The sequence below is a fragment of the Stegodyphus dumicola genome, chromosome 2 (genome assembly GCF_044657685.1).
Source record: "Stegodyphus dumicola isolate Sdum_Otavi_A_Nest chromosome 2, ASM4465768v1".
Lineage (NCBI taxonomy): Eukaryota > Metazoa > Arthropoda > Arachnida > Araneae > Eresidae > Stegodyphus > Stegodyphus dumicola.
Window position 1 is genome coordinate 82633833 of NC_140769.1, and position 12567 is coordinate 82646399.

The window sequence follows — 12567 nt, forward strand, 5'->3', positions numbered from 1 at the left end:
TTTAGAGTTCGATTTCCGCGTGACTCCGAATTATCCTTAATTTATAGACATGAGTGTAAATGCCACGTTAGGAACCAGTAGCTTAATTAAAAAAAATTCTAAAATATTAAAAAAGTAAATCTGTCTTATTTGCGGAGCAGAGTAATCTTTCAAAATGTATTCATTTTATAAGGTATTTCTCCCGCCTTCCTAGCGTGCCTTCGTAGTGTAGTGTTTCTGCACACTGGGCCGGTATTCCACAGGTCCGTGGTTCGATTCTCGGCGAAGGCGATTGCTCATTTTTTATCTCTCCGGCTTCTCCAATTAACCTAATGTCTCTACAAGTGGGGCCCGAACTAAAAGGGTGTTGGATGATGATTCACCGCACGCAGGATTTCACGATTGGGTCCCCTAAAAACCCCTGTCGCCCTTTAAAAGGAGGAGTATATAAGGTATTTCTCCCTCCTTCCTAGCGTGTCTTCGTGGTGTTGGTGGTCTGCACGCTGGGCCGGTATTCCAGAGGTCTGCAGTTCGATTCCCGGCGTTGTTAATTTTTCATTTCTTCGGCTTCCAAAAATCCTAATGTCTCTAAAACTTTACACAGAAAATGCCAAACAATGTAAAACACAAAAGGCCTTTTAATAGGCATATATTAAATTACACACATACAGATCTGTTTTGGTATTTTATTACTATACATGCAACTTGCACAAAACAATGAATACTGTAATCGCAAATTATTTTTACCGCTTACTTTTTTTCCTTTCAGTTCGCTTTTGAAGTTATTAATAAAACCACTGTTTTGTTCTATTTAGACGAAATGGGCGTTAGCCCAGAAAGGCTATTAATGTCGAAATAGCCTTTTACGTCGAATTACATTAAATATCCAAATCACTTTCAAATTGTAGCCACCAAATATTATTCCCCTGTATTATATTTAAAGAAACTAAATAATGAAGAATTTACATGAATGTACGTATGTTTCTCTCATTGTAAAAAAACAACGGTACCTAGAGTCACGGAATTTTGAATAACATAACCCTCCACCCGAACATGGGCACCTAGAAGCCCGAATTTGGAATCTGGAATTTGTTTATTGATGTTTCATATTTTGTAAAACTTAAGCGAATTTTTGATTAACAAATCAAGAAGTTCAAAGGGAGCAGTGGCGACACTGTAGGGGATAAAACATTTTGATCTCCAGCACGCGAGACTGTCTGCTGGAAACTCTAAAGATATGCTGTTTTTAAGTATTTTATCACAATGTGATGTTAGTCCAAATGCTCTCGAAATGTGTATATGTCTGCAAAAATAAAATAAAAAAAAAAAAAAAAAGAAAAATAAAAAATAAAAAATAAAAAATAAAAAAAAAAAAATGAAAAGAAAAGAAATAAACGCCCGTTTAGGCGTAATATCAAATATGAAAGTTTTAAGATATTTTATTTTTTTATTTAGTTAGTTTTACATTATAACAATAGTTTATCTGACAAAACCAAATTGAGCTAACTCGATTTATACTTTGAAATAGAAATAAATCCCCACTGCGAGAACTTCGGGAATCTAAAGTTAATATCTAACTTTCAACCAATTAATATTTAAATTTCGAAATACATTTAGAAAGAAAAGGGACGAAACTTAGAATATTTTGCAAACTACGAAAAGTTTTAAAGAATATTTATGCAAAGTGGCTAAATATTCTTAAAATGAAATATTCTGACGGAGAATATGGAACAGCAAATGGAAACAAAAAGTGTGATAGAAAAAGGTTTCTACGTTTTTCATTCAGCTTTATCGATTTCTTTGAAATAAAACATATTTATGAACAAATTCTGATACCTGAGAGTAAGCTAAATTTTCAATAAACTGGAATTAAGTTAAGCTTTTAAACTCTCTTTTCATAAAGACTTGAATTTCGTTTAAAATATAGAATCGATAAACCAGTCATATTTATGGCTGACTTCTGGTAATTGAATGTCTCCTCTTTCTTATTTTTCTTTTATAAAGTACTTTTTGCCGCACTTGAAAGTGGTTGACCTTAAAAGTAAAATACAAAAATTAGTGAAGAATATTTCAGAATATATAGGTAATTTAAGATATACTTATGTGTTTTCAATCCGGTAAAAGTGTGCACGGCTAAGCTTTGGAATTTCACTTCAGATATCATGCATCACCTCGAAAGAGGCGAAAAATTTGTAATTGCTTTAATTTTATAGCAAGGCAAGCATCTGCGTTAACAAAAATTTTCATAAACGTAAGAAAAGGAGAATTTTTAAAAGTCCACCTACAGATTAATTATAAATACAATGTAACAGACATTTTAAACTAAATATCGTCGAAAGTGCTCTATTCTGTATTGGCTGCACGGCAGTTTCTCAAAAGTCTAAAGCAAATTCACTTCGCAGCAAACTGTCGGTGATTCAGAAACTCGCCAATAGATGGCTCTCTTCGATCATATATCATCGATGAGAAGGCGAGGGAGGATACAGATGCTGAGTAGAAACTTCTGCTCTTAGAACTCCGAAGAGCTTTGGCACAACTTTTCCCGTCTTCTCGACGATGCGCTGTCAAATATGAGCGGTACTTTTCGCAAAAGCCAGCTGCGGTCATCGAAAGGTAAGTGGATGCTAGATTTAAGGAAAAATATTTAAAGTTACTTTTGGATATTGAAGAGAAGAGTAATGATTAGTTAAATAAAAAATTTAGGTTTCATTTACTTTTTAGCATAAAAATCTTTATTATATAGCTTTCTAAAAGCTGCCTATCATGCCAATGTAATGTTTTTATGTATTTGAAAAAAAAAAAAAATGATACGTTTTAGAACTGAAACTTTGTAAAAGACTGTTGCTCTTTCTCACTTATTTAGTGTTTTGAAACTTCTTTATTTTGTGTTTTTGTGCTTTACTGATTCCTTCTTTTCTTTATACGTACAAAAGTTGTTTTAAGGATAATTTCATAGTAATAAATATTGCTTAACAATAATAAATAGTAATAAATATTGCTTAACAATGTATTTAATTCCTTTCCATCACAGATACAACTTTCACATTTTTTTCTTTCTTTAAAATTGTAAATTTGGTATTTAAAATAAAAACATGAAAAATAAAGAAATATAAACCGATGTGCAGTTATAAAAACAGTCTTTATGAAGGATTCAGGAGTCGTTAGTTTATTTTTAACGAATGAAGTTCAGTATTAGTTGTTTAAATTACGGACTTCAAATTATGGGCATTAGGAACTTTTTATGGAATCTGATAACAATTGTAGGATGTAATTAATTTTGAAAATTATCTTGTTTTGAAAATCAGAATTTTCTGATTATTTTAATTAAAATGTATTGTTTAGTTTTTAAATAAGAAATTCAGACCTTTTTATCTCTTTCCATGTTAAGAATCAAAATGAGAACGGGAATTAATTTCTACTTTAAAAAATATTTTACATAACCAGCTATGCATGCAGACTGTGTGAAAATAAAGCTCAGTATCCATAATTACACGTGGAAAAGTTAGCATTTCATTAGTCATTATGCGCTCTATATTAACAGCTATCATTTAAATATATTTTTTTGCTTGGAGTTTACAAAAGCTACAAATTAAGTTTTCGAATAAGCATTTCCGTGGAAGATTCACACCGTCGATGCTAAATTATCTAAAAAATCAGATTTGTTAAAATTTCATCGCTTCTTAAAATCAAATAATTAGTTTTAATTTAAAATTAGTCTGAAAATAAGATTTCGTACTAGAAATCGTTTGGTATTCGGGGAATACATTCTCCTTACAATATGAAAAGCAGTAGAATTCTATAACTTCACTCGGAATCGTGCTGCAATGCATTTTAATCATGTGGCAAGTTTTCACAGTACACGGAAAGTAACAAAAATGATGTTAAAAATAATCGCAGAAACAACTTTGATGTTTTTGCGTAGAATTCATTTCAAATTTACATCAAAGTAAAATTTTGATTGGACAGAATTCTAATATATATCCATAAGGGGAATTTAATAAGTTTTTAAGATATACAATAACACCTTGGTTTCGAAAAATGAATTTTCATAATTTAATATTCTGTAAACGAACTTATTCCTATGAAGGAAAATTTCAAATAGTAGTACAAATATTTCTTTGCATATTGACAAACTTTAAATGCTGTACAAAACGGTACAAAGTCCCAAATTGTGATCAATCTACGTTCAATGGAATCACCAATTGCTTTGAAACTATATTATTCAATCGCTAGTTTTTAAAGAAGCGGGAAAAACTTCAATAGATAAAAAGACGTCATGCTACAATAAAAGGGGCAAACGGAATTATATATGAAATCAAGAAATTATATAATTTCCATCACTACCGTTGCTATTAAAATTTTATAAAGAAGACGGTTTAAAAATACCAAACATTTAAACGCGCAATTTTAGACGTTTTTGAAACGTCTAAAATTGCATTAATTGTAAAAAAAAAATGTTTTTTCTTTCAAGCTTCGAGCTCATGCTTTAGGCAACGGAGAGTAGAATTCAGCCATACAGGTATCTTATTTTTAATAAAGGAAATCTGACGTATTTCTCAGAAGAATATGATCCTATCTGTCTATTCAAACTAACATCTAACTGCTCTGTTATTAAAGTGAAATCAGTATAATTCAGAATTCTGAGAATTTTAGTACTCTTAAATTTTTCTGTTTTAATTATGTTAAATATTTGGTTAAAGTTTGTCTTAATGACGAAAATGTCAAAATAATGTTACAGACTGGTGTTATTTATTACACATCCTACTTGATGAAGTATCCTTTTGTTTAAATTGCATAAATTTTAACTATTCACATTGCTTCGATCTTCTCGAAGTACAAGAGATAAGTGATATAATTAAAAACAATAGCGATTACTCTATAATAATTTTGGGTTTGGACTTTAAATTAAGTTTGTTATTTTTTGTCTTACGTACTGCTATGCAATTATCAGACTATTTTATCTGAAAGAAAAATATTAATTATTTTCAATGAATGCATAATTATGTCAATTCCTAGCAATCTCATTAAGTTGCTTTTAATTATTCATCATGAAGTAACCATTTGAAAAGGAGTACTGTGGTATTAATAAATAAAAGCTATGTATACCAGTTAGTTGAAAATGCACTCATAATTATCTACTCCTTTCGAAATAATTTAACTCCAAAGGGGTTCAATGCACTTTAATTTGTGTTGTGACATACCGGTTTCTTTCAAGGGAAACATGCAGACTTCAAATTATGTTTAAATAGACATTTAAAATAACAGTTGGTGTTTTTATGCTTTTATGCGTTGAATTTTTATTATTGCTAACTGGAGCATTAAAAACATGACCGCTGCCAAAAAGAAATAGAATATTTGCAACAATCTATTTTATTTTAGCCTATGTCCAAAAGATGAACAACTCGATGATAAATTACAGCAAGAGTGCTCTTAGATTTCAGCGATCTTGGATTGCGTAGCCCAGAAAGATGTGCCAAGAACCGCATGATATTATACTTGCTTCTAAATTGTGTATCTTTTGTCGAAAGATATAATTGAATGATTAAATTGCACTTATTTTCATAGTATATGATGTTTAATTTTATGTGGATATAAAACATTTTAGGGCGTAAATGATACTTTCTTTGAATACTTAATGCAAAACTTGCTTAATTGTTTCATGTGCGTTAATTACTTCGAGACGAAGCACACGAAGCTATCTTCCTCGCAGGCATGCTTCCGAGAAGGTCTTAGTAAAAGAAACTGCCTCGTATCTACGTTCGTGCTAAGACAATTATAAACAAACGGTAAAAGGAGAAATATAAAAATCAAAAAGGAGAAATAAAACATACAATTTGTATATGAGGTACAGGTTGCATCTCCGAATGAAAATAGGCAACTAAAATTAGCATAAAACGCAATCTCACAGTCACACCACACCGCCTAAAAAGATGCATGCGGAACCTATTCATCAATTTGCACACACTAATAGTTTCGTATAATCAAAGATAGCCAAAGCGGAAAGCATGAGCCGATGATACCATTTGCACGACGAAATGCGCGAAGGTTTTCGGAATGCTGCAAGCTGGTGCAATCTGCTGTTGCGAGAGAGCTGAATATGCATCGTAGTGTCATCGACAGGCTGTAGAATTGCAACCAAAGGGATAAAAACCTGTAGAAGGCATGGGTCTAGAACGATGGAGAATTACCACAACGCCCGATGATCGCTTCCCGTTGCTATGTGCAAGACAGCTGGCGTCGCATCTCTCTGCTGCTCCAAAATGGTTCATTATATCCGATTTTTACATATTTGAATAAAAATAAATAAAGCAAGCTGTATATCAGCCTAACGTATAAAATATAATAAAAGCCTAATGAATACGAGTTTAATGATTCAAAAATATTTCTTAGCCAAAACGGCATCAGTGTCGCTAAAATACGTAATTGTCAGAATTCAAAATCACAGTGGTTGATCCGAAATTCCGTATTATGAAGTTTACGTTGAGCAATATTATTCTAAGAGGTTGTCTTTATATAAAAAGATCTTCAGGAACGTCTCATTGTATAAGATGGATAACTTTGCGAACAGTTACTCACTTGGAAACAGGCGAATTTCTAATTTCTTTGACGTGTCTGATTACAAATTTCCAGACTGTTAGTAGAAAGTCAGGGCAAGTGCACCCAAGTGAAACATCAGAATTCAACGAGAGTCTTCTATCCATTACAATCCATCGAAACGGTGTAAGAAAATAACGTCCTTGCGAAGGGAGATTTCTAGACTACAAGACAAAAAATATCTACGGAGACTGTACGAAACCAGTTTCATCAGTACGGTTTGTATGTATGTAGAGTTGTAAGTTGTTCTATCTTAGCTATAAAGCATAGTATGTTGCAGGAAAACTGAGTGGTGCAGATTACATCATGAATAGAAGTCAGCTGTGTCGCATTTTCTTCCCAGACATGTGAAGATTCTATTTGGGTTTTAATGATTTGATTTAAGATGAGGTCCCGAATCTACTTAGTCAGATCAATATGAATAATTTTAACTTCCGAATCAATATTATATAAAAGTCATATGATATGAATTACTTTAGAAATGACGCAGCCTAGAAAAGATTATTAAGAAGATTCGTATTTTTTAGAACAGAGATGTGAAATATCCAAATTGAAATGAAGAATTAAGAGGTTATTGCTAATTTAAGTTATAATTTTGATCTACATATTTATATTTACCTTATGTTTAATTATGAAACGAACCGAGATCCGATAAGGATCACATTTTGTCGCAGTTAGTTTGGCTTCGTATACAGAGTTTATGTTTATCAATATACAAAGTGTTTCATCAATTTCCAAGACATAAAAAATACAGGAATGCACAGACAACACCCTCTTTACACTCGGAAATAGTTAATGCTAGTTTCACCGTTTTAGGAAATAATTTATCGAAATATGTGGCATATCGTTTTGCTTGATTGCAGAGATCTTCTTTTATGCTATCAAATATTTCCTTAGTTTTGTATAATCAACTGAATACTAGCTAAATAAGCATTGGAAAACAAGAATTTCTTATAAAAATATTTAAACTCCAATGAGGGAAGTGGAACACCAACCAGGATGGAAATAACAATGTGTGCAACGACATTTTGGATCCAAATGATCGTTACACCTCTATGAAGAGAACGTAATGGAGAAAAACGTATTTTATACCTCAAAAATTTAAGCGGTGACTTGATGATTTCGAGAGGAACAAGTATGCGCAAACGCACGTACTTGTACGTAATCTGTAATGGGAACAGGGATGAAATTTTGGAACATTTGATCTTGCTGTATGCTGGATCTATCAACGATGCGTTCCTTTTAAAGAATGCTAGTGTTCGCTGTCATATACTTTTTTTTTGGAATACTGGAGCAGAAAACCAAAAGTATAAAATAATCCGATAGAGCATGCATGGAACTCTCTTGCTTTCGACCTAGGCTTAGTATGCTTTAGGCTACTATGATCTTAGAGCTAGAACTTTTCCCAAAGTGATGATTGAAACGTGTATTTCTTAAAACCGTGTGATGTTTTTTTTTAATTTTTTGAGCAGCAGAAATGCATATATAAGCGGTGAATTGACGATATGTACTATTCCATATGTAATATAAATACATGGACATATATATTTATACATTTGTAATTCCGCATGTGTAACGTGAATATAGTTGTGCGTATAAAGTTCGGCAGTTCGAGACAAATTACACATATTGTTAAGATTAATTTTTCAGACTTTTATATACAACATGAAAAATATGCAGTCATCTCATAAATAGCTTAAATCTTTATTCAGTTGGAAGCATATTTTAAGAAAAATATATGATGTGTACACCACATGACTTGTACGGAATATCAAATTTTACGCATTTTTTTCCTGTATTTCATTTAAACTTATTTCCTCGAATTTCATTAGAGATTCTAATTCAAGTAATCAATTCTAACTTCACGACAAGGCAAAAATACATAAAATCTCAAAATATCTTTATTAAAAATGAAAAAATATGGAATAATATAAAACACCAAATTTAGTTAAAACAATTAAAAAACAGTTTTTACAATTAAAATTCGAGTTTCTACGCAAAAGCAAGCAATTCATTCAGCGAGCAAGATGGCAGATTTTACGGTGCACAAAACTGAACGTTTACTTTTGATCCTACTCATCAAAAAGACACTGAAGTTGCAGAAACTGACTTATTCACTATTCAGCTAATTTTCAAATATAAACATATCTGGTTGCTATGGTGAGAAAAATTAGGCTTAACCGCACTTAAACAACTTTTAAACAGTTCATAATTCGACACTATTGCACGCCGATTAACTAAAGGCATAAAAACTTTAACAGGAAGATAAGAACAACATAATTCAATCATTCTTAAAGCAAAAAATGCGCAATTTACCAACATATAAGAATAAAAAAACTGAGCCCACGAAGCTGAGTAACATATTATATATATGTAATATATTCAAGGGCAGGAATTTGTATGGCGTAGAAGTGTTGATCCATAATGACTAGCAAATTGGAGGCGAAGGCAGATTAAATCTTCAGTTTTACTTATAGCAACATGTTGCGGTTACATACAAGTCGACACATTAAATGTGCCTGTTCTAAAAGGCTTACATGTTTGATAACTTTGTAGCAAGAAACCAGCAGCAGACAGACAGCAGTCTAGCTGTGCCAAAGCGTGGAAAGCAAGTGCGTAATGTTCGGGATGAAATCGCAAGTCAGACTGAGTTAGTTTTGGTTTTCAAAGCATTTTGATTGGACAGTTAATATTGGCTGGTTAAGTTTACTATTGGCTGGTTGAGTTTTAGTTCCATTTACGTCGTCATAATTACGTAAGAATCATATGACATATAATAGTCAAGAAATAACGCAGTGCAAAGAGGGGTTACTATTTTTAGAAATGAGAAGGGAAATTCACGTTGCTAATTTTATCTTTTACATATTCTTTATATATATATATATATATATATATATATACAGTTTTGGTGCAGCCGATTGTAAAGGGAGGCAGTTGCACAGCTACATGTTATAGCACTCCTATATGCAAAATTTCAACGTTTTGAGGCTACTCGTTTTTGAGTTATGTGAGATACATACCTACATGCGTACTTACAGACGCCAAGGAAAACAAATCTTCTGAATCCATTTTAAATCAATTTTATAATTCGCTTGGAGGAAAAGAGTCTTTATTCTGTTCTTACGTACAGCTGTCACGTAAAAACATCGTTTAATTGCATTCGGTAGAGCTGAAACTGGTTATTTTCGTTAAAATACGATACCCGGAATTTTTCGTGATTACAAAGTCCTTTACTTCGTGCAAGAAAGCAAAAAGACCGCGATTATCGCATTTAAAAATTTTGCAATTGAAGCTGCAGTCGCAAGAAAAGCTGCAGTTTCAGTCGGTTAATTAACCTCGGGGTGGGCCTAAAAGTCTCACTCATAATTTTCTGCATCTTATTTAACTTTACGTGTTTAGTATTGTTCTCTTGAAATAATATAACTCTTGAAATAATTCTACCTTTTCTGTACTTGCTCTGAAGAAGCTAAAAAACTCTTCTCTATACTTATTTGATTTAAAAAGATTCTGAAAAAAGCTAAAAGCTTTTAATTATTTCGCAGCTATATTTTTGCAAAATTGATGATAAAGAACTGATCATCAAGATTCAAGAGTTTTAATAATTATCTGACGCTAATTCAGCGTTTCATGTTTAGTATTGCTTCTTTTATAAGTCTCGAAATAGGTTAGTACTGATCTATGCTAACTCATGAAATCATTCTATCCTTTCCACACGTGTTTGATTTAAAAATATTCTGGAAAAAAATTAAAACATTTTAACTATTATGCACGTATAGTCCATCAAATTATGCTAAATAAAGGAACCTCGAGATTCAATATCTTTAACAATTTTAAGAGCTAATTTACTATTCCATATTTAGAATTGATTTATGTTAACTCTTAAAATAATTGTACATTTTCTACGTTTGTTTGATTTAGAAGATTCCGAAAAGTTAAAAATTTCATTTGTCTCGCTTCTGTATGTTATTAAACTTCTGAACTGAAAACAACTTAACTAAAAGATTGAGGATTTTTAATTCTGTATTTCTTTCTTCGAAATTCATTTGTGTCTTTTTAATAAAAATAAGTGGAACTTTTTAAAAGATTATAGTGAAATTTGTATGTTAATAAACGGAAATATAAAATTTTTGTTTAATTCAAAACTTTTAGTGATAAGTAAATGTTGATCTTATTTTACTTTCTTCTTATCCTGAAACGAAGGAGTTGAAAGATTGAAGATTCAAAAGATTCCAGGAGCTTTTAAGACCGAATATGCAGATTCCAGGAAATAATTTGTGTAATAAATATTTTTGTCAGAGAGTAATTATCTTTCACTACAAATAAATTAAAATGCTATACTAATGCAAACTAAAATGTTATTTCTGAGAAATATCATCAGTTTGATCGATTACGTTAAATCAAAAGTCATGGAAAATTATCAAAATAGAAAATCGGTCAGAACTGGAAGATCATATTTCAGAAGCTAATTATTAAATATATGGAATCGTAAATGAAAATAAAAAAAGACAGGCGAATATATGGAACTATAATTCAGTTTATATACTGCCTACTTATGTATTATTACCCTTCTGTAGTAGATAGTTTGCAGATTTTCGGAGAACATATTTGCATGAACTTTGTTCCCGCTGATCATTAATCTCTGCGTTGTCAAATGCTTGGGGAATTTAGATCGGAGACATGTGTTTGGAGCTATTAAACTGCTTAACTGCTAAGCATAGCTTTCCAGAGCATTCTCTTCGTAAACTTAATGGAACTTCCAGCCGAAGTGGATTTATCATTCAGGCCGACAGCTCTTTTGGGAATAAGGAATATTTTTATAAGTTTTATGAAAACGGCGGTAGAAACATTCGCGTCAGCGTGTTTTATTCAAGTCCATTGAAGCAATCACGTAAAATATAATGCTTACTGAACTGTTAAAACTTTGTCGTTGGATTCGAGCACATGTTTCATAAACATTTTATATATTTATCTTGAAGTGTTGGCACTAAAATCATGCTCAATATGTTCTCTTGTTCTCTTTGAAGCTGCATAACATCGCATCCCTTCGGTTTTATTAGAAATGCGTTCCATGTTGTTTTTTGAAAAACAGGCTCGACATAATTTTTCAATTGCTATTTCGGTCTCACAGCTTCAACATTTTATTTTTTTTTCCATAGAAGCAAAAGGAATCTCTCGCATAAAGACACAGCTGGTATGTAATCGAACTTAGCACGCACGTACATTTCTTTTTCATGAAATATTCGTCCACAGTTTTTAAAACGTCTATTCTCGCGTTTTCCTTGATGAAACTACTTTGAATTTTTCATAACCTTTCCGGAGAGAGTTTTGGTGTATTCATTAGTAGTTACAATACTAATGCTTTCGATCTGTTCAACTACAGCAGTAATAAGACTAATGGATGAACTATTGTGTAGCGAAGATGAATACGAACTCTAAAAGTTTATAAATAACCGGAAACAGCAGCATTTCAGAAACCTATCAAAGTTGACTTCAGTTTCTCATAAATGGTATGCGGCTGTTTTGCTCCCCCCAAAAAGAATGCAGTACTGTTTAACGCAGCTTATGACTCTAGATCCTTTGGTGTCCGTGTGGCTAGGACAGATGAATTCTAATATTTCTATATTTATTCAAATCACTGCAAACGTGTTGACTGCGTGGACGTTTTTGAGGATTTGCATTCATACATGGAGACTACGAGCCAGTTTGCTTCTGAAAGTCCTTCTTAAAGGCAATCCTACGCTTAAACAGATAACCCTAATGAGCTTTTATATATTCTACTAATAAAAAATTAAAAAAAATCTCCTTTTTCTAAGAAATTACCACTAAAAATTCTAACACATGTGACACTTCATATTATAGCAAAGTATGTCATGTTCATTTCTGACGAAACTGCGAGCACACAAAGTACTCTAGTGAGTACCATTTCATTAAAATTGCCAGTTACTCCAAACCATTTATAAAGAATTAGTACTTAAGAAATTAGTAGTAAGATAC

The 12567-nt window shown here is 31.9% G+C and overlaps 1 protein-coding gene across 5 annotated transcripts in view; it reads left to right on the top strand.

The window, feature by feature from the left end:
* Positions 1-1623: 1623 nt before the first annotated feature.
* LOC118184750 (somatostatin receptor type 2-like) overlaps positions 1624-12567 on the top strand; it is a 512152-nt gene continuing 501208 nt past the window's right edge. For 4 of the 5 annotated variants that reach the window (XM_085810824.1, XM_085810825.1, XM_085810827.1 and 1 more), the window contains exon 1: positions 2210-2592. The gene's annotated coding sequence lies outside the window, so the exon portion shown is untranslated. Of the gene's footprint in view, positions 2593-12567 lie in introns of all 5 variants that reach the window. The other variant, XR_015039466.1, reaches the window with a different exon arrangement.